Raw genomic sequence first — 23,251 nt, 5'->3', positions numbered from 1 at the left:
AAAATAGCCTTTGGATGGAGCTTGTGCAGGACTTGACTTCCACAGAGTGTGTGCTCAGCACATGTGGACAAGAAGCTCTTTTTAAAGGTGTTTTAAGTTCGATACTCTAAACCACTAGTCTTATCAATAACAAGAATTTACTATTCAGTACTGTCATTTACCAATAAGAAACTGAGGAGATTAATTCATCTGATCCTTTTTTACAGGGCACCAGGTCCTATCCTTGCCTGGAATGTGCAGTGAGGTCAAATCATTTATTATATTAAAATTGATTAGTTCTTATCTCACTCAACTTTTCTGAAACTACAGCAGTACAGACAAACTGTTCACTGAAGAGGCTTCTTCGATTATTTTACATACTGGTAATTCCTCTTCTGGCAGAAAGAAAGAAAACTCCCAAAAACCAAATAATCCTAGTAGCACACTGACCACATCTTCAGTTTGGGAGTATGACCCAAGGATATCTCCTGCAAAAGCTATGAAGCACAACCTAAATGAAAAAGCATGATACACCACTACTTCCTATGGTGTAGGGAAACTGGAATATAATTTGCCTTCACTTATTGACAGGAAAATAAACTCCTTGCTCTCCCACTTGTGGAGGGAAACATTGTAGCATAACATGTATTATGGTGTTGTTTTAAGTGTGGGGAGGGGAATCCAGGGAGATAGATATATATAGATATAGTTTTTACAAAAAGCAGAATAGAAAAATCAATTCTGACTACACCCCCCGCAAAAACAAACAAACCCCACACACACGTACAGAAGGCTCACTGATGTCACCAAATGACTTGAATGACTGCTTTTCCTTTTATTTTACTGCTTGTTGCAGTAAGAAGTAGCAATCCTTGAATTCTTTAATGGTTGTTTGAGAGAAATGTAAGAGAAAAGGAAATACAATTCAAAGGGCTCTATTCCTTGGGCTCTTTAATACTGGATGAAATGACCTTCATCATTCTGGGAAATGTTGAAGATCATGCGAGTAATGACAATATTTTCCACATGGGACTTCTTCATTCTTTTGCAGCTATCTGCCGCGATAGCCGTCTGAACCTATACATTTACAGCTATTATTTTTAGCACTGCTGCAATATGGCAGATCAAATATATCTTTGATTCAGGAATGTATGTTTCTAAACACAGACAAACTTCCAGACAAATAGATTCTAAGAGCAAAGACCCTCAGTCACAGTCTTACGTGCAATAACAATCCGAAGAAGTGGGCTGTAGCCCACAAAAGCTTGTGCTCAAATAAATTTGTTAGTCTCTAAGGTGCCACAAGTACTCCTGTTCTTTTTGTGGACAAAGACTAACACGGCTGCTATTCTGAAATAAATCTATGGGTTTTTTCAGTTTTAAGAAAAAACGAACATATTTCTGAAATGTTTTTTGATAAGAAAACAATGATAGAGTGTTCAGTAGGGATTAAGCCAATAGGGGTTTAGGAACATTTAATAGGCATTTGTGACCAACAGAATATCATCGACAATGATGTTCTTTCCATAGGCTCTTTGAAACGTCTCATAGAATTCTACACAAGGATATAATTTTCTATTCATCTCTATAGTATTCTTTCATAAACAAAGATATTGATAATGTATTACTTGAGATGACTCTTATCACAGAAAAACGGCTTTGTATCTCTGACTAAAATAACTAGCAATGGATGAAGGTTCCCATTGCTTAAGGAATTGAGTCCACATACTATAATCAGTTGATGGCAATATCTTTAGGGTCCAGTTCTCCAAGATCTTTTGTGTGGGTGAATCTTTTTGCTTGCACTTTAGCCCACCGACTTTAATGGGGATCTGTATAGGTTAAGGGTCCATATGCACAGAGCACCTTTCAGGATCAGGGTCTTAATATGTAGTTTCCATGCTTGCCTACACTCTCTAGTCCCACTTTCAACTTTAACCTCCCAGTGGGAATATAGTAGCAGCACTGAAAAAATTCACCCTCTAACTGTCAAATAGCAACTTGAGTGACCCGATGAATCACAATAATAAACTCACAGGGTCAACAATGTGATACATAATCATCTAGTTTTACTGTATTATTGACAGTTATTATTTGATTATGAACATGGCACCTTTTGAGCCTTCCAGTATGGTAAATGTGTTTTGTCTCTTTGGCATGCAATCAAATTTTATTACTGCACATGCATTCATTTCAAGGGGGTGGGGAGATGGGGAGGAAATCAGAGAGGGTAAAGGGGAGGGAGTGGAGAAAACTAAGAAAAAAAATGACATTCACTCTGGTTAGACATAATCTAGCCAGAGGCATAAACAATGAGGGACTAAAACTGAAGCTTCCCAAAAATGTAAGATTTGTTTAGGTCCTTTGCCAGGATTGACCAGCACTTCTGTGGTCAAGCATGTTGAGTTTTTGTTTTCAGATAAAACTCCTCATCCCTTTGGGTTTTTAATAGAAGTCCTTTGCCAAATTCACAACCATTTAAACATTCTTTCTGGCATTTCCTCCAATACGATGCTACGTTTTTGAACATTTCAGACATTTTAACAGCAACACAATGAACAGAAGTTGGCTGCTAAGAAACCAAGGCCTGGAGCAAACTCAGAATGCTAGGTCACAGTTCTGTGGTGGCATGAACATGTTTGGAAATGATAATTAATTCTCCCTCTGTAGACAGGTGGTAGATGTCTCTGGATTTTTGCATTTCTTATCAGCTGAATCCTGTAACAGTATTATTATCATCAACTATGAAAAGAGCTACAAAGGCTTTGGAGTAGTTTATATATGTAGTTATATATATCTCTAGAGAAAGAGAGACAGACAGACAGACACACACACACACACACACCCCTATCTCATAGAACTGGGGTCCCTTCCAGTTCTATGATATAACTACTCCAAAGCCTTTGTAGCTGGAAACAAAAGCAGTATAAATGAGAATGTTTGCTAAGAGATGGGCTCTTGAACCACTCTGAAAAGCCTAGCATGTCCAGCACCTAGGGCTCCCTTTGATGGCAGAGGCCTGCAGCTGAACAGATTGAGCTATGTGTACTCCAGTCCTTGCACGCATAGGCGCCATCTGGAAGGAAGCAGCTCAATCATGAAAGCATCAAGATAAAGAGGAAAAGCATAAATTTGAGCTCCCTGTTTAAAAAAAAAATAAAAAAAGAGAGAGAAAAGATACTTGCTTATCTCATTACTCCTGTTTTAAGGCCCAGTGAAGATGCAGTTTTTTATTTATCTTCCCATTAGAAAGGTTCTTTTACCTTTAACAGCACCACTTTTTGAAAACAGAACAAATAATTACGTGAAGTCAGTTCTTAAGCCAATGCTGATTCTGCAATAGGAGGCACCATGGGAGAGGCAGGCATATGGTCCAGCAAGATTCACAGATGATTTTTATAAGCTGAGTTACAGAGGTTGATAAGCCCCACTGAATGTTAATGTATATAGATTGTGTCACATTTCAAGCCAGTTCACTCTCCTCCAGAATGAAACCCAAGGGAGAAATCGCTGGGGAGGAAATGTCACTATGGATCTACTCATGGAGACTGCTCTCCCTCACCTCCCCAGTAATCTGTAGCATGGTTCTATTGAAGTTGTGCTATCAAGAACTCCCTCTGAGAATAGCAGACCCTTGAAGATAGCTACAGATAACCACAGAAAAATAACAGTCCCTGGTTGTATTAATTTTTTCTAGGTACTCTCCAGAGGGCTAGAGAAAGACATTATGTGTCTTCTAGTAAACATTTATCTCCCAAAATTGACTGAGGATGAAGATGCACACTCTTCCACAGGCTCTAGAGAAGATAGAAGGGCAATGTTACGGAGGCAGCACAGGAGGAGGTCAATGTATGGAAGATGCTCTTGAGCTCACAGTTCCCATAGAGGATGATCTGGGATTTCATTATCAAATTTAATACTCAGACCAAGAAAAAAAAAAGACACAACATAAGCTAAAATTGTTAAGATTGTGTTTCACTGTATTTTAACAGGTGATAAGGTGATAGAGAATGAAAACTATTTCTCTTTTTCAAAAGGTCCTTTTAATCCCCTCCTCAACATTTCAACTTGTGTTTGGGCACAGGTTTTTAAAAATAAATTGTTTCCTCTATTGATGGCAACAAATTTTGCATTATTTATACCATGGTCAAAGTATAATTGGCCTCTTTCACATGAATGCATATCAAAATACAGAGGGGAAAGCAGGAGAGGGAGAGAAACCAGATACATGAGAATTTCCATACTTGTAGAAAAATCAGTTGTAGACCTGCTATTTTGCATTTATATATAGTTAAATTAACCTTTATAAGCCAGAAATCAACCACCAAAACATCACATTTAGCTGTTAGTTTGAAGGAAGATGGAAATGAGTGATACATTTTAATGGCAAATGATATCAACAAGGACGACCATTTTGCTGTGATCTGATTTTTCACCTGCTGTATTAAATTTCTCTTCTTAGACTGTTCTAACTTAACACTCCTTTTAGAGCTGATGTAAAATATACTTTCTACAATATGTGACTGTGAAACAGCCAGTCTCAGATTTTTTTAAAAAAAACTTTATAAGCCTAAAATATACATCATATCTTATTCTCCACGTTGCCAGCTTCTCTTTTATCTTTATATAGCAGAGTTCTTTTTCCCTGCATATTTTCCAGCACTACACTGAAAACGTGTTTTCACACCCCAAGGCTTTAACATCACATACTGTTCCCATTTAAAGAACTGTGATGCCATGACTTTGAGGGGGTCACAAGCTACCCAGATCTTCTTTACAAGTTTCGACAGACAAATAATACAAAATACCTTAAACAGGTTTTTTTATAATACAGCTCAAAAGCCATAACTGCTTAGTCAACTTAGACCAACACTGCAGACTGCAGAGAGGAGAAGCCATGGTTCCACCCTCATCATTCTCACCCTCTGTGATATTTCTGGCACTACTGTTGGTGCTGAACTCCTTGGTTTCTTCAGCGTGATAGGCCTGATCCAAAGCTTAATGAAGTCCATGGCAGTTTTCCCATGGACTTCAACGTGCATTGGAGAGTACCTCAGGAATCACAGTTATTGATCAACCTTGTGCAAGCGCAATAAGACGGGGGGAAAACTTCTTTTCACTCTCTCCCTATTGAACACTTGTAGACAGGTAGACAAATATCTAGCCTTTTATCTTTAACCATTGCCCCCTTCATATTCAGAACAAAAAAAATATTTTTTTTCAAAAGCACTGTGTCAGGTGCTCATTTAAAGTTTTACTGGCTCTTAACTTTACAACTTTCTAAGTAGCCAATAGTAAAGTTTTAATTACCAGTCAAAATCTTGCTCAAGGATAGAAAGTTTGTTCTTTCTTGACAGCTCTGCAGGGATTTAGCAAACACACACATTAGTTCCTTTATAATAAGGCAAAACTGCGCACAAACTCTGAGCTCTGAATAATGTGGTTCATTTTTAACTAGCTACTCCCTTATACTGTCAAGATATTGCAGTGAAATCCTCTGCCAGTGGGGGTGGGAGGGAGGTACGTATGACTTTTAAGGAAATACAATCTTCTAAACTCCAGCAAAGTAAATAAATATATGACTACTTTTATTTTAACCAGATTTTTAGCTTGACACCGCCATTATTAAAAACACACACAAAACAACAACAACAATAATAATATCCACTTAATATCACGCATAGTGGGTTTGAGAGAAAAATCTTTTAGTTTACAATGCTACTGACCCTTTCATGTGCTAGCTCTATTCTACTTCCCTCAGTGATGTTGGGGCTAAGACCATGACCGAAGACTCAGGAGATCTGGGTTTAACTCTACCACACTTCCAGAATGACCTTGAATAAATCACTTCAACCCTCTGGGCCTCCATTCTCCCCCACCCTCCCATCTGTAAAAGGGGGTTTGTGTGTCTACTTCAACAGGGCATTTATTAATGTGATGTGAAGCGGTCAGATATGGCTTTTATGGGGGCCACCATATGGGCAGCTACCAACATAAACAGGTTTGTGGACAGCACATACCGTAAGACGACAAAAATTGCACCGGCCCTGATAACAACTAGGGACTAATCTAACTTATGCCAGAGCACAGCCTCTGATGGACCCTCCGCCAGTAGATGATAGGCACAGAAGAGTCCTGCTATGTCCCTGACACGTCCCCTCCCTTTCCAACACCAGAGGCAGTGGGGGCTGCTGAAGCAGGAGCCACCTCATCAGCTTGCCATTTACAGCCCATTTAAATTCCTTGCTAGTTGTTTACAGGCAAAATCCAACCCCTTTCTGTTTTCTATGGTGCAAAGGAGCTAGATCTCAGTTGAGAATCTGGCCCTATGTATATACTAGTTAAAACAAAATAAGCAAACAATTCACTAGGGTTATACTGGAAACAGGCGAATCAACATACTGGGAAACTGGCATAATGGAAACTTGTGCTGCTTATAAACTAGAAAATGGATTATTGGCTATACTAGGAAGTTGGTATACTGGGTAACCAAACAGAACTAGTTTCTAATTACAGTTAATAAATCCAGTATCCCAATTTCCTAGTATATCTGTTCCCCATTATAACTTGTATTACAACCAATTCCTGTATATCTAGCAAATTACTGTATAACAAATAAAGAATGTTCACTAGTTTTAAAGCACAAATCAGGATCCGTAATATAATGATGAAGATGGTTAATACGGTTACAGCAATCTACTGTTCAAAGTGTTCATTGATCTGCAGGTACCATAAATGACTGCACCTTTAGAGCACTTGGGTACATTAATATTTGTACTGCGGCAACATGTAGAGTTCCCAGTCAAGGATCAGGGTCCCATTGTGCTAGGCACTATATGAACACAACTAAAACCATGGTCCCTGTTCTGAAAGGTTTATAATGAGAGCGAATGCTGCCTCTTCCTGATATGGAATATTTGTTTCTTTCTGAAACTGCTGCCACCGATCGCAGCTCACCATTGTAAACTCACGTCGTTTTAATATGACGACGAGGACAATTTGAGTACCATCCGCTCCTACTTTTCCTTTTCAGGTAAAAGGGAAGGAACGTGCAAACTATACTTTTTGTTTGTCAAACAACTGGGAGTGCATTTTCAAACCGATCTTCTCAATCATTTGTTGAGCCCTTGAAACCAGGACAAGAGATGGGATATAAAGAAAAGTAATATCCGGGTAAGGCTTTTAGACTCGTGTTGTCTAAATTATGATTGACAGTGGATGATTTGTTTTGGGCAACTTTCTTCATCATTCACATGGCTTATTCACTGGTGCTTTCAAATCTAAATTAAAATTTAGAAGATGGAATTAAACTTCTCCTATGAAAGGAAATTACATTTTATAGAACTATCCTTAAAAAAAAGAAAGATGTGACTTAAATGCACAAAAGCAAGGACGTTCAGAGTGGAGTGTGCCATAAAGCACCAAGTCCTGCACAAACGCAAGGCAGTATGGGACAACAACCGGCTTTGCAATAAGAAACCGTCCATCAGTGCAGGCTTCCATTTCAGGCTGCCAGTATGTGCTACAGGGCACTTGCTACTTTGCCTGGTCCTCTGAGCAACTCCCTTGCTGCTATTGCTGGCAGCTTGCACTTATTGTGGATGACTATGTACACATTTGCCAGGATTCTGGCTGACCTTATGGTGAATTTGCTCATTCCATGCTGTTAGCCCCATTGAAGCAACAGTCTCACTCTGGCAGGTAATGTTATGACATATATTTACCCCAAAACTGTGGGCACAGATTTTTGCAGCTACTCTTTAATACTGTACACATTCCCCCCCCCCCCCTCCACACACACCCATGTAGACATGGACTGAATATAGCCCATTATCTTTAACTTCACCAAGCCCCATTATAATTTCAGATGGTAAAGTGGGCAGTCCAATCATATCTACAATAGCCTCGTGGAGTCGCGAAAGCGTGATCTGACTGAAGATGGAACAACAGTTTTAAATTAAAAGCCTTTGCCTAAATGGCTTAAATCGGACCCTTATGGATATTTCAATGGAAACGTTGAGTTGTGTTAGAACTTTAAAAATTATTGACACCATACTTGTCCCAGAAACTGTACTGAGAATTTGAGCAGCATAATTACCACTAAGCCTGCTTAAAGCAACTTCATTTATGCAGCCCTAGTAGTATCCTGGGTGTAACTAGGGAAGGACTAGACAAAAGCCAACATTTTGCATGCCTACTTGTTCCTAAATACCTGATGTGCTCAGATACTGCAATGATGGGGCAATACAATTTATCCTCAGGATAACCTGTGTGGTAGAAAATGTTTGGCCTAGCGGAGGGAACAAATGTGCACAACCTTTTACACTATCATACAAAAAGCTCTACCATTAACAAGGCTCACTACTTTCTACTATTCATGTTGAGCCCTTCCTTCTACCCTAGTGCATCAGCAACAGATCACCCTAACTTCACACACTTTCATTTTCTTGAGAACCTACACGGCTAGCACACTGCAAATTGTACATATGGAGTTCCTCAGAGGAGATGGCTTTAGTTCATCTCAGGAAAGTGTCCACTGTATGAAACTGCAGTGTGGGAGGGAGAGCACCACATGGTCTGCGAGTAAGTTGAGTCAATTTACAACAAAGAATATGCCCTTGTCGCTCTGAAATGAGCCCTTAAGACCACTAAACTGTTTTATGTCTTTTTAAAAAACCCAAAAATTATTTGAATAAAAATAGCCATTGCTTAGAGCCAAATTTCAACCCAGTAAAAATGCAAATTGATTAGTTATACACTACTCAAAACTCACGTTGATATTAAAAAAAGAGAATTCCCAATAGAGCCTTAACTAGAGGGGCACTGTCGTGTTTCATTATGCTAGCACTGATTATCTTTCATCTCACCAAGATGTGATATGTGCATTTTAGAATCCAATTGACAGATAAAGAGGTCCACAAGTTAGACAGAAAAGCAGAAATAAATTTTGGCTTTAGGGCTATGTTTGAATCCTTCAAGAATAGTCAGAGTAGACAGTCTCAATTATTCCTCCAGGAATCTGATTCATCACCTTTAGTAAACACTTAGCTGTTTATTACTTTGGAAGCCAGCTGACATTTGGGTAAACAGTGATCAATTTAAGGATTGCGACTTCTTCTAGCAGTCTGATTGCGAGCTTGAAATATTTAGTGCCACTATTTTCTTAGACACTGCTGATTTTCATAGTAGGTTCAATGCCTTATTTACCTTTAAAAGTACAGGATGTCTGTCCACCTTTATAAAGAATAAATTAATTTTCATTGTGTAACCAGCTAACAGTTATCTTAATTAATGTACAAGTGGTAAATCCAACCTTTGGCGATCATGTATTAAAATAAATTTAAGTCATTGTCAAGGTCACTAAAAATGGAAATAATTTTGAAAATAACAAATGCAACAGTGCATAGAGTTAGATTAAATGCCTACAAGCTTATTTTGTCCCAGCTGATTTTTCTTGGAGTGCTTCTGTTTTAGCACTTATCCCAACATGTTTAAATGGTACTAAATACATATTAATATATAAAGCCTCATTCCAATCCCATTTTGCAAGTATTTATAAAAAATAAAAGCAATACACATCAGATTGCTCATAGCTTTAAGCAATTCTAGTATATCATGAAGATATATTTGACCTCTGCCAAGGTTACTTGAACATGTTCCCCTTGTCTCTCTGCTTTAACCACCAGGTACTCAAAGTGAGGAACAAATTCATGTGTCCTGATTATTATTAAACAGGAAACAGCAATGGTAAAGTGCAGTGCAGAAGAATAAAAAGGTGATCAATTTGTAGATTTATATAAAAAGCAATAGCTTTGTTGCTGTGCTTATCAAATGTATGTTTAGTTAAAAACTTGGACCCTTCAAATAGAAACATCATTTCTTAATTCCAGGCACAAATAATCTAGAAGATTGATGTTGCTCCACTCACCCTGATAAGCATCTTTTCAGTTAGGCCTGAGCCACCTAATTTCCCCATCTTTTACAACTCAGTGACACACCCAGAGGAGAAGAGCCCCTTCCAACCATCCTTTCTTGCCAATTCACTGAAAATGAAAAGCACTCACTTATAAACAGTGGCAACAGTCTATGGCGTGGTGTATGTAAATATCATTTCCTAGCACCTAGGGTCTGGAAGGTGATGCATACAAGATCAAGTTACCCCTGGTGCAAGGTAATACATGCACAATGAAATTCCTTCTGGTTCACAGATCCGGGACAATGCCATCCACATAACACAAGACTGCCATTGGGTTTGTTTAGAAGAGGACTCTTGATGTAGCGGCTACTTTGGGATGAATCTAAAGAAGGGGTATCCAAAGTGGCCTTTCAAAACCTGGCATGAAGAGCATTGCTGGATGTAAGCATATTACAGACATACAAGATGCATCCACTTGTAGATTGAGGGGCCTTAAATCTTGCACAACAGTACATGCTAAAGAACCACCTGCAGCTTTACTTGGATTTAAAAAAAAGGACTTTGATAAAGCCCCTCACTAATGCCAGTAAAGTAATTTTTAGAGAGAGAGAGAGAGAGATCTGTTATGGATTGGAAACAGGCTAAAAGATAGAAAGAGTAAAAATAAATGGTTCATTCATTTTGGATCCAAACTGACTCACTCAGCATTTAATCTAATTATTGCCCGGAAAAGTAGTGCTAGGGAACAGTGAGAAAGCAAAATATCTGTATGCCTAATATTACGTAGGAACACCAGAAAGACCTAGTAGACAGCCCTCTCATATCATCACTTTTTTAAGCAGAATTCTCATTGATTAAATATATTTAGAGACATTGAGAGACTTCCATGTAAGACAGTCATAGAAACTTATCCAAAGCCCACAGAAGTCAATGTGAAAACTTACAACAGGCTTTATACCAGCTCAAATACATGCTCCCCATATTAAAAGAATCAGGAATATACTCACTGAAATGTAAAGGACACTGATTAAAAAACTGATAAAAGGAATCATAGAATATCAGGGTTGGAAGGGACCTCAGGATGTCATCTAGTCCAACCCCTTGCTCAAAGCAGGACCAATCCCCAACTGTTCCCAAATCATCTCAGCCAGGGCTTTGTCAAGCATGACCTTAAAAACCTCTAAGGAAGGAGATTCCACCACCTCCCTAAATAACCCATTCCAGTGCTTCACCACCCTCCTAGTGAAAAAGTTTTTCCTAATATCCAACCTAAACCTCCCCCACTACAACTTGAGACCATTACTCCTTGTTCTGTCATCTGGTACCACTGAGAATAGTCTAGATCCATCCTCTTTGGAACCCTCTTTCAGGTAGTTGAAAGCAGCTATCAAATCCCCCCTCATTCTTCTCTACTGCAGACTAAACAATCTCAGTTCCCTCCAGCTCTTTAATCATTTTTGTTGCCCTCCGTTGGACTCTTTCCACTTTTTTCCACATCCTTCTTGTAGTGTGGGGCTCAAAACCGGACACAGTACTCCAGATGAGGCCTCACCAATGTCAGATAGAGGGGAATGATCACCTCCCTCGATCTGCTGGCAATGCCCCTTCTTATACAGCCCAAAATGCAGTTAGCCTTCTTGGCAATAAGGGCACACTGCTGACTCATATCCAGCTTCTCGTCCACTGTAACCCGTAGGTCCTTTTCTGCGGAATTGCTGCCCAGCCATTTGGTCTCTAGTCTGTAGCAGTGCATGGGATTCTTCCGTCCTAGTGCAGGACCCTGCATTTGTCCTTGTTGAACATCATTAGATTTCTTTTGGTCCAATCCTCTGATTTGTCTAGGTCCCTCTGTAGCCTATCCCCACCCCAGGAAAATACTTTACTCTTTTACACAATGAATTATTCAGTTTGTGGAACTCACTGCCACAAGATATTCGGGCTAAGAGGCTCACAGATTCATATATTTTAAGGCCAGAAAAGACCATTACGGTCATCTAATTTGAGCTCCTGTATACACAGGCCAAAGAACCTCACCCAGTAATTTCTGCAAGAAGTCCATAACTGCTGTTTGAGCTATAATTTCTCTTTTTTTAAAAAAGAGAAAGTCTCGTTTTAAAGACTTTAAGTGACCAAGAATCCCTAGGTAAGTTATTCCAATGGTTAATTATTCTCATTATTTAAAAAAAAAACAAAAAACAAACAAAAAAACCCACAACTGTGCCTTATTTCTAGTCTGAATTTCAGAATCCAACCATTGCATTTCATTGTGCCTTTTCTGATACATTAAAGAACTTTCTAACTATCAGAAACCTATTCTCCATGTAGCCCAAGATCAAGGCACCTACTAACCTCTTAGATAAACTAAACAGATTAATTTAGTTTCTCACTAGAAGACATGTTTCCTAGACCTGAAATTATTCTCTTGTCTCAAAAAAAGGAAGCTACATTTCCAATTGGTCAACATCCTTTTTGAAGTTTGGACACTAAAACTGGACACATTTTTTCCAACAATAGTCTCACCAATGACATATAAAGTGATAAAACTACCTACTCCTAGCGGATATTTCCCTGCTCATACATCCAAGCATTGCATATGCCCTCTGAGATACAGAATCACACTGGTTGTTCACGTTCAATTGCTTATCTACCGGACCACCTAAGTCATTTTCAGAGTCGCACTTTTCCAGGATATAGTAGGGGAACTGCAAGTGTCATTGACATGCTTTGTTTCTAGAAGTATGACCTTACAAATATACATTTGTATATTGCTCAGTTGATTCCATCTTACTCACCAATCCAGATCAGTTTGTATAACAGACTTGCCCCACCACTATTTCCCACTTCAATTTTTGTGTGGTTTTGCAAATGTTCTTCCAGATCATTGATAAAGATATTGAACAGCATTGGGCTGAGAAAAGACCTCTTTGACACCCCACTAGAAATACCTCCTCTGAATGATGATTCCCCATTTATAATTATTTTTTTAATCATTACTTAACCATCTTTTCTTTGATTTAATAGGGGTTGTACTGATGTTATATAGTGAGTTTCTGTTTTGTTTTTTTGTTTTTGTTTTTTTAAATCAGAAGGTCATGGGGGCTAAGTATATTATGTCAGCCAAACTTGTGATTTCAAACAACAATATGAAGTTTGACAAAAACCTATTTTCCATAAAATCATGTTGACTGGCATTAATTATTGGCATCTTAATTCTCTACTGATTGCATTCCCCATCAGCTTTTCCATGTTTTCATCTAGGCGCAGTGTCAGGCTCTCTGTTCTAAAGTTTCTCAGGTTATTCCATTTATCCTTTTAAAATATTGGCACAATTAGCTTTTTTGCAGCCCTCTGGAACTTCTCCAAGTGTTCCAAGGTTTGTTCATAGAATTAAAAGAATAGACAATGGTTAATAATACCAACAGTTTCATTAGATAGGACAAAAATGTATAGGGGATAAAAACCTTCATGCCATTCATAAATCAACCATTAAACACCTGGAATTAAGAAGAAAGCCAGCCTATTGGAAGATTATTGGTTAGCTGTCCATTATGCAGGTGCATAGGTGCCAACTCCATGGGTCTTTCATGGCTGGAGCACCCACAGAAAAAAAAATTGTGTGTGGTCAGCACCCACTGGCAGCCCCACAGATCAGCTCTCCCCCTCCCTCCCAGCGACTCCCGTCCACTGGTGATCAGCTGTTCAACAGCATGCAGGAGGTACAGGGCAGGAGGGAGCAGGAGCGGGAAGAAGCAGGGGAAGGAGCAGAACAGGGTGGGAAGAGGTTGGGCTTGGGAGAAGGGGTGGAGTGGGGGCAGGGCCCCAGACTGATCAGGGGTGGAGCATTCCCCCCCCTCCCCCCCGAACTTTGGAAGATCCTCTGTATGGATGTACATCTTACTTTGAGGCATCTGTTATTGATCTCTGTCAGAGACAGAGTCCTGAGCCGGATGGACCATTGAACTGACCTAGATTTCTAAGAGGTACAAATGAGCAATGGTCACATTTCAGCTCACAGGGTGCAGTATGCCACCCTCTTGCCTCTCCCCAAATAACTTGTTCACAGTCCAAAGTACTTAGAGTAATATTCCCCTGCTTGGGGTCCAATTTATTAAGTCTTTATTTAAAAAAAAAAAAGTCTCCTTTGGCCCCTCAGGTGCTTGTTAAGGATTCCACAGTTCTCCATGGGGCTGCGGAGTAGTTCAAGCCAGCTTTCCCTGTTCTCCAATAGCCAGGTTCCAAATCTGCTTTGCAGAGCCTCCCTTCTTTCTTTCCTCCTTGGCTCTCCAGAAGCTTCTGCTTTTATAGCCACCCCAGAAGGCTTGATTCTAGCCACATGACCTGCTTGCCAGGAGCTTTGCTTTAAAAAAACAAAAACAAAAAAACCCAAACACCTGGGGAGGTGAGCTAAGTGCATCACAGGTTGGGGCTGGACTCACCGCCTCTTAAAGGTTCAGTCACCAAGTGACAGGGATGAGATTCTTTGCTACAGATTTAGGTCTTGGATCCAGGTTGAATAGTGGTAGATTTTTGTCTCCCTAGCTCCCCCACATTACACTGGTGAATTGAATTTCACCCTCATTGCAATAAAAATATTTCTTCAGACAAAAAGTATCAAACAGAACAGGTAAACAGGATTATAACAAACTCTGTTAAATCAGCAGTGAGCAGACAAAACGCATCGAGCAGACAAAAACACATCCTCAGTTCTTCTACGTAGGCACACAACAATAAAATTGTGTTTATCCAGATATCCTGAAGAGTCATTGGAAATCTACCCTTAAGACAGTAATCATAATTATTTTTAAATCACAGTTAACGAAGAGATTTTATATTAATGGTACAATTAACAACTGCTGAATGTTAAAACACTTATTTTAGGTAATAGCTAATTGGCTGAAAGAGAAAGTAACATCTTGACTTAGCAAATGTTTGAGAATCTTAAAGAGGGAGGCATTAAATGCATGCAGTTTTGGGGGAGTTCTGAAAGACAAATAAACACATAGTAAGAAAATGCTAAGCTCTTTAGTAAGGATTTTTAATAAACCCCTAAACTGAAAATCCATAAAGCTGATGATAGCCTACTCATTAAAACCCTTGAATAAATAAGAGCTTAATATAAAAAACATTTTGATTGCAACAGCTGATAAAAGTATTAGAAAACCGTTTTATCACAGCCGGTCTCACACTTTCAATCATAAGTCTTGCGTACAAAAATATGTTCTTCTTTAGAACAAAAAAATGTCTAATTGTAGATTTCCATTTTGTTTGGCTAGGCAAGTTTTTTACTCATTGTTTATATACACAACCTCTCCTCAAATCCACATAAATCCTGAGTAAAGAGAAAGATTTAGACAGGCAGCATATTAGCATTGTCTCTAGCTGGTCTTAGTCTTTCATCCAAAGAGCCACTAAAAGCCCTATACAGATGTCCTCTTTTTAATGCTGAACTCTCCACTACGCTGTTATTTTTTGTAAAAGATACAATATTATTTCTAGCATTTTATAATCCTCTCTCTTTGATTGGAGTGTATCACGAATGAGTAAAGCCGATTGTAGCAAAGAGGACTGTCATACATAAAGATCCTGAAAATATTTGTTAACATAATGATTTGTTTATTCAGTTTGGCAAATGTATTTACCAGTGACATTTACAAAAGATACTTCAGGTTAAAATAAAAGCAAATTCATAGTTGGCTAGCAAGCTTCCCTTATGTGTATTTCTAATTAAGCTCTTCCAAGATGCAGAATAATATTTAAAACAAACATATCCTGTATGGGATCAAAGTAACCCAAAGTGGTCAGATATTTTTCTTTGCAAAATTGAACATGAAGATGCACTGCATGAGCAGATTTGAGAAGAACATGGAATCTATAAGTAATGATGCTTCCATGTTTTCAATTGAGAAAACTGGGAAATCTTTGCTTGCCCTTTACAATACTATTGTCAACTTTGGTGTCTCCCACACAGCATGTAAGGTCATAAGGATGCACTGTCATCTTTACTTTGATCTCATTTTCCAGTAACATTCTACATACCAGGATCTCCTAAACAGTAAGATCCTATATATTGTGGTATAGACAAGACACAGTATGACAAATAAAAGATTGTTTCATCTGAGGCATCATCAATTAACTTTGAGTTCCAGAAGGGTGAATGGCTCTAAAAACTTGTGTTATGACCCTGCGCTATAATATATGTATTATATGAATTATAAACATGTCAAAAGATTAAGAAAAAAACCCTGAGTTTATGCTTATGGTTTCTTTATAGTAATTAGACAAATACAGATTTTTTCCAGTTCTCTTACATCCTTAAAACTATCAAGCCAATATAAGACAGTGAGTGTTTTCCAGATATTTGGTTTACACTAAGAATAAGGTGTGATAAAGTTTTGTATTATAAACCAAATATTATTCTGTAGCCATGATTTATTGGCAGGATGAAATGTTAGTCTGCTCTCATATGGAGTTTCCTATATTTCATTTACACTACTATTATACATTGTAAACAACTATTTTTATGCTTATGTGTAGAAAAGCAAACAAGTACTCTTGATCTATGGGCTAATGCTTAAGAGACCAGTATAAATACTTGAAAAAAGCTTGAGCATCTTTTGTATCAAACATTAATAAAGCTCACTTAGGCGCTCTTAATGTGAAGGAAAATTGGGTTTGTATGAAATGGCTACACTAGGACATTTAATGCTTTTGCAAATGCAGTAGTGCGATCATTTCCTACAGTATGTCATTATCCTCTGCCCTGTGGTTCTTTTTAAAATTATCTCTTTTCACTCAAGCTGTCTGCACTGTGTTTTTAAGCTATATAGTTTTCAAGCTACATACTTTTCAGTTTGTGAATAGCGTGTATTCAAATTTTGAGCAACTACATCACAAATCAAGTAACATACCATATTGAGGTATACTCCCTTTGGACACTCCTAATAGAACTACAACTGCAAAAACTTGGAGAGAAAAAATGTCTCTCAGACATAAAGCCAGGTCAAGTTCCCCATCCCACCCCCAATAAAGATAAGAAAATACTATTCTGACCATATCAGGAAGGAATATAAGGAATTTCCCTATACTTTTGCTATCTGTCCATTTTACCATGACTAATGCTTATTAATTCCTACATACATACACCATACTAAAGGCAAATTAACGTATTGCCCATTTGCCATTGTAGCCAAATCTATTTCTTAAAAGAGCAGGAAGGTTACAGGTATTGTGTTTTTAAATATTGGCATGAGATCACCACTAAAATAATTACATTTATGTAATTGTGGATGCCACTCCACAAGGGAGAAGGTCTCCTCTCAGATTTACAACTGCTAGTAGTGTATGGTTTTGAAGAAGAAATAACTCATGCATTTTAAAAAGCACTTTTTCCATCTGTAAAAGAAAGATGAACATGAAACACGAAGGCACAATAGGGTATCTGTTCAGAGGATCAATATGTAGTTGACAGAATGAGGGTCTAGTTGCAGGCGACAATACACGAGTGTCTAAAATTACTGTACTGACCTCTGTATTCAAAATACAGCATTTGAAAGGTAGGGAAATACTATTGAAATACAGCATTTTACACTAAATGTACAAGGTCATAGTCATCTAAGCACAGAGATCCCTCTTCTTCATTCACAAATAGATATTAAGTAAGAAAAAATAAGACTTGACTCCCCCCCCCCGGGATAATCAAAGGAAAAGATTTATTTGGATACTAACATCTGTCTGCAGATTGTGGACAAGTGCTTTTCTGTGCTCATTTAGGACTCTACTTGGAAAGCTTTCCAGCTACATTCACCTAGAGATTTCTCTCTTCTACTTCCCATCTGACAGAAATCATTCAACTGGGTCTGATGAATAATGGTAGAAGGCAGCTTGTATCAGTGATGATTGAATTACACATTGTTAAAACTGCCATAAAGGCTCAGTCCAATGAGTATATTTAATTTACTTACTCTGCTCAGGGCTAGAAGCTTGCAGTTGTTTGAGGTCTTTATTTTACAAGACTTAAAACAGAAAAAGAACCACCATTTTCTGTGAAAAAATATTAAACATTTGTGCCACTTTTTGATTATACTCCCTAAACTTTTTGTAATGTGATAGGTACCTAAGCCAACACACATTTAACTTTTAAACACAGTTTTGAACCTATATTAGCACCCTCCGTTCCCACAATATACACACTGTAAAATATTAGAAAACAAGACAAAAGAGGAGCATAAAGGGGAGGAAGGAGAGAGTAGAAAGATGCAAGTCTAAAGGTAGAAAAATGTAATTATATGAAAAATCTAAAGAAAATTAATTTGTCAGCTTTTTCTAAGAAAGGGAAGTAGGTGTCATGGCATTTAATTACTTTTAAAAAAACAAACCTGCAATACAAAGGATTAATTTAGTCCTCCACTATCAGAAAAGCAGATCCTCCAGGGAATAGTGCTTTGAGAACAACACCAGTGTTTCAAACAACAAGTCTTAATAAGAACACTAGCTGTTCAAAGATTGCAAGCAGATCTTGGAAACGAATCCTTCTCTGTTTCGTTACCTGAGATTTCAAGTTTTTGATACTGAAACTCTTTTTTCAGTGTCAAACAATCATGCAAGAGGCGGTCAGAGAAGGAATGAGAAGTCAGGTGATTGACCCTTAAACCCAACAATTAAATGTATTTATTCCCAGCTGAACAAGTCAAGTGAAAGGCAGATCCACTTGGAAGACGAGTAAAGTCAAGCTGCTTTCCCTCTCCCACAGCAGGAGTTCGAGGATTTGCTTACTCGCTTGTAAGCAGTTTGATTGCTTTAGGTTCAGTTTTTTACCTCCCGTTTCCTTTAGCCTGCAGAATCCCACCCATCCCATCTCCCCCAATTTCGTCCCATGCCACCTTCAGTGGACTGGAAAGCAGCCTTCTCCGAGACAGGGAAAACACTGGGTGGCTGGGAATTGCCACAATTCAACCCAGCGTTCAAATCCGGAGACACCGGATAAACTGTTCTCCAGCATCCGTTAACAGGAACATGTGCGCTCTCATCACCGCCCACACAATAGACCACTTGGGTCTCCCTCTCTCTTTCTCTGTACATCTCTTAATTCCCCCCACACGGCAACCACAACATCCAAGTCACTGCAAGACAGCAAACATTGCAGACAGATCCAGCAGCAGCAGAAGCACTAACACCACTGCCTTACCTGGCAACCAGGGCAGGAGGAGTCTGTTTGTCCTTCAATGCTCTCGCCTCCTTGTCTAGTAGCAATCACACACGCTCTCTCTGCCTCTCATGGGAGGAGACTGCAATACAAAAAGGTGTGTGTGTGGCAGACCTCCCACATCCACCAGCAGATTTCTATAGCCCCCTGCTCTCAGTGGGGCTCGCTTTGTGTTGGGTGCTAAGTTTCAGCTGCTGCTGGCTGGGCGGAGGAGGAGCAGAGATACTGGGGGCTGTGCAGCTCTTAGAGCATCACCACACTGCAGTTTCTCCAGGAATCCCTCCAGTGAGAGGCAGGCCATCGTCCCCAGCCCTGGCTGCCTGATTGGCTGAGAGGCGGGGATGCTGCCTCCGCTATCCAATCAGGCTTCACTAATACTAGGTGGACCTGCTCAGCCGGCATCGCCTATCCTAGGGATCTGTTAGTCTCTGTCCCTCCGACCGGGCAAGGGGGCTGGGAGGGAGTTCCCTGCGAATGACAATCAAGGACATCAAATCAGTCCTCTGGACCGGCAAAGCGATGACCCCCCAAGAAGTGCTGCAAGCTGCGCGCTGGAAACAGGGCCGGCTGGGTGACCCGATTCGCCCCACCCCCTGGGACTTCAGGCAATTTATAGTATGGCATTTACCGACCACAAAGAGGCACAGTAAGAGAGAAGCAGGAGATGGGGGATGGGGCACAGAGGGGAGCAGGAACCATAGGCACTAGTAAAAGAAAAAGAGCAAGATTCTTAATCAGCAACAGAGCCCAGGAGGCGGCTGCTGCTGCCGCTTTTCAGGTGCAAACTGAGCTGGTGAACTTGTTCATTTCTCTGACCCCCTTTTAATAGTTGTGTTTTTTTAAATTGTCTTCTGGATGGGCGCTCTCCAACCCTGCAGCTGCGAGGAATTCGTGTGCAGTAACATCTAATCAATGGCTGCAAATAAAATTCGCCATAATTGAGTTCTTTGGTTTTTACAGAGCAGGTTTTATTGGCGTTTTCAGGTAAGGAAATATAACAGCTAAATTAATTACCCAGCTCCGTCCACTCTGAACTGGAGCTTTGATTAACACTGGTCTGCAAAATGTAACTCTACCACAAATTCAATTAACAGAAGCACATTTCTTCAACTTTTAATTAGACCTGTCCTCTTTGTCTAATGCTTAATAGAACATAAAGAGCTGCTCCGAGGTTCCAAAGGGAAATGGAGGCAGTTCTAGATGTAAATTTAGCTGTTACAAATATAAATAATGAATATAAAAAGAATAAGGTTCTTTCCTGCCTAAATTGCATTATTACTGCGTGTAAATCGCAGGGTGTCGAGGTTTCTCAGAATTGCCAAATGGAAAACATTAAATTCTATAAATAATAATGTCTCATTAATATCTTTCCTTTTCATTGGCCAAAGGTACCACTCTGGGTCCAAAGGTGAATCCTAATCTACACTTTATACACCACAGTTTGGCCAGTAGAAGCTATTACAGGATTCCAATTCGTATATAAAGCTTTAATAAATGGCAATACGTTCCATAACTATGTGCCTCTTTTTATGTAGTATGCTTAGTGACAGATGCATTAACATATAAGGTGTAGATTATGGCATCTAGCTTTGGGGGAAGAGGAAAGGAGGGGGAGCGCATCAGTGGGTAGTGGGCGAGAACATGACAACACTGGAAGTCCTAATGCCACAGCTGCCTTTGGAAGCACAGTGAGCAGTAAGTCTTACTACACCTTCAGAAAAAAAAGTATAGTCTGCTTTTTCATACTTAACCCTTCCCTAGTGGTGTTTTCCAGGGGAAAGCTATGAGCCCCTGCTCCTGCTCAGTTCAAATACACGCCCTTTGGTCCTATCCGTGCTAGACAGCTCCCCAGTTCTAGCAGTCAAAGTGTGACTGCTTCTTGTACAGCTGCGTTAGGCCATGATAGTGGGAAGGGAAGGGGTAAAGGGGCTATTTGCACCCATCTAATTCATTGTGGAGGAACAGCTATAATTTAGCCCAAGAGGTCTAGCTACGCTCTTGATGGAAATGTGGTATTTGACAAATTTCAGGCCCAAAATCACACACCTATTTCCAGTGCGTCCATAAAAAATGCTCTTCTGTTCCCAGATCCAAAGACCCCAGCAGCTGCTTTCTATATGTCATTTATTTGGTGAGTTAAAAGAAAGCAATTTCAGTGCCAATAATTTTACAGACACAATACTGCATCCCTGGCACACTCACACATGCACAATGAAATCAATGGGAGTTTTGTGTGCGCAAGGAATGCAAGAATCAGGTCCTACAGAGTTGAGCAGTGTTTTCTTTTTATAATTTAAGCCCAAGCACTCCTCCTCTAATGCAGGAAGAAAGGAACAGAAATTAGCACATCGGGAGAAGGCAGCATGAGAACTGCATAGCTCCACCCCCTATCTTAAAGGCCCTCCAAAGAAAGTCTGCCTGGTTTAAGGCAATTAAGTATGTGGTAGGGGCTGGGTGTGTGTATGTGGTGGAGATGGGGGTGGGGGGTGGGAAATCTGCATCATGCTCTCCTTCTAGCCCAGTCAAGTGCCCATGACTTTTTAACATTATACAAAAAGAAATTATTTAGCCTATGTGGTGATGCCTCCCTTACTGTAAGCAAACTTCACTCTCCTACTGAATATCTACTCACTACCACCCACCTCTCAGGGGAAAGAGGGTGAGTATCTAATCCTAAACAAATTGCAACAAAGTTCCTAAGGAATTCTTACAGCCATGAGAAAAGACAAATCTTGCAACAAGCCTAGAGAGTAAAAATCATGGACAGGATATGGACAATAAACAATAAATCACGGAGACCCAGTCACCGCAGTGTGGGGCTGACAGTCCAAGTCCTTGCTACCCAGGGCTGACAGCCAGAGCCCCTGCCACCCAGGGCTCAAGTTGCGGTGGTCACATAAAATCACGGAGTCCGTGACCAACTCGTACCTTACTCAGGATCCATGGAGAAATGTCCAATCTGACCAAAACAGCCAATTAGTCCTTCCCACTGCGTTCATGAAGCCCAATGATCAGCATTGTGGTTACCTCCTGAATAAATGCACCCAGGCAGGGCCAACGATATTTCTAAAACATTAGATTAACTTTTCATATTTTGAAAGGACATTAAGCAGTTATTACATGGGAGATCCTGCTTCAATAGGCTGCAGGACCAGACCCATATTTAACCTTGTATCTCTTGGTCATAGTCTACTCTAAATGATCACTCAGCAATGAGAACTATCACAATACAGAGGCTTTGGAATGGAAGAAGCTACAATGCACATCAGAGATGAAACTGAAAAGCATGGCCTATCTCAAAAATTAAATAAAAATAGTAGAAAGTAATGGTATTTTTTCTTTGTCATTTTTATGCTTCTGTTCCCTGTAAGTCATGACTGGGAAGAAGGGCAGAGGGGGCGGGAAAGTAAATGTGGACCATAGAGGTAAAATGGTGGTGGAGAGAGAGAAAAAGGGAGACCAATCAGTTCTACAAAATTTGAGGGAGCCAAGAGTGCTGGGAGAAAAGGAAACCAAAAACACCAGCTCAGGCGTGAATAAAGCTCTTACAGGTTTTACACCATATAAAGAGCAGATACAGGAATGATACATCATTGAGCTGACAGCAGATTCAAGAATGACAGAATGTGTAAGATGTAAGCAGAGTCAGGATGAGCTGTACCCTGACATCTGGTGGTGAAGTATGGGAAGTGTGGAAAGAATGTCTGGAATGCAAAATCTCAAATATTTGCATAGGCTCGCCTAACCCATCCCAGACTGCCGAGCTGTGGGTGCTTTGTGACAGAAATGACTCAACCTCAGTTGGGTGGTACTTGCTAGACAAGGGACATGGGTTCCAAAACCCTGTGAAGGGAGAGAGGTTGGGGACAGGTACTTGTGCCTGGTGGTGCAGGCTCCTTGTGGAGCTAGAAGCATCAGTTGCACCTCCTCCTCTCTCCACTGTGGAATGTCAGAGTTGATTTTTTTTATTCCCTTAAGACTCTAGATACAGGTTGCTGAGCTGAACTCACTTTGGGCTAATGGTGCAATAGCACTGGGCTCCCCTACTATGTGCTGAGATCACAAAAGAGCTGAAATCACAAAAGAGCTGAAATTACTGAGCTGGGAGCACTGAGTACTGTGCTAACTAGTGGGGGAGCCTGAAGCTATACTGT

General features: G+C 39.8%; 1 protein-coding gene across 6 annotated transcripts in view; it reads right to left on the bottom strand.

The window, feature by feature from the left end:
- Positions 1–19,374, bottom strand: part of SYT1 (synaptotagmin 1) — a 550,197-nt gene extending 530,823 nt beyond the window's left edge. For all 6 annotated transcript variants that reach the window (XM_075066771.1, XM_075066782.1, XM_075066776.1 and 3 more), the window contains exon 1: positions 19,080–19,374. The gene's annotated coding sequence lies outside the window, so the exon portion shown is untranslated. The remainder of the gene's footprint in view (positions 1–19,079) is intronic.
- Positions 19,375–23,251: the final 3,877 nt, after the last annotated feature.

This window comes from Chelonoidis abingdonii, chromosome 1 (assembly GCF_003597395.2).
Source record: "Chelonoidis abingdonii isolate Lonesome George chromosome 1, CheloAbing_2.0, whole genome shotgun sequence".
NCBI lineage: Eukaryota > Metazoa > Chordata > Testudines > Testudinidae > Chelonoidis > Chelonoidis abingdonii.
This window is presented reverse-complemented; position numbering and strand designations above follow the sequence as displayed.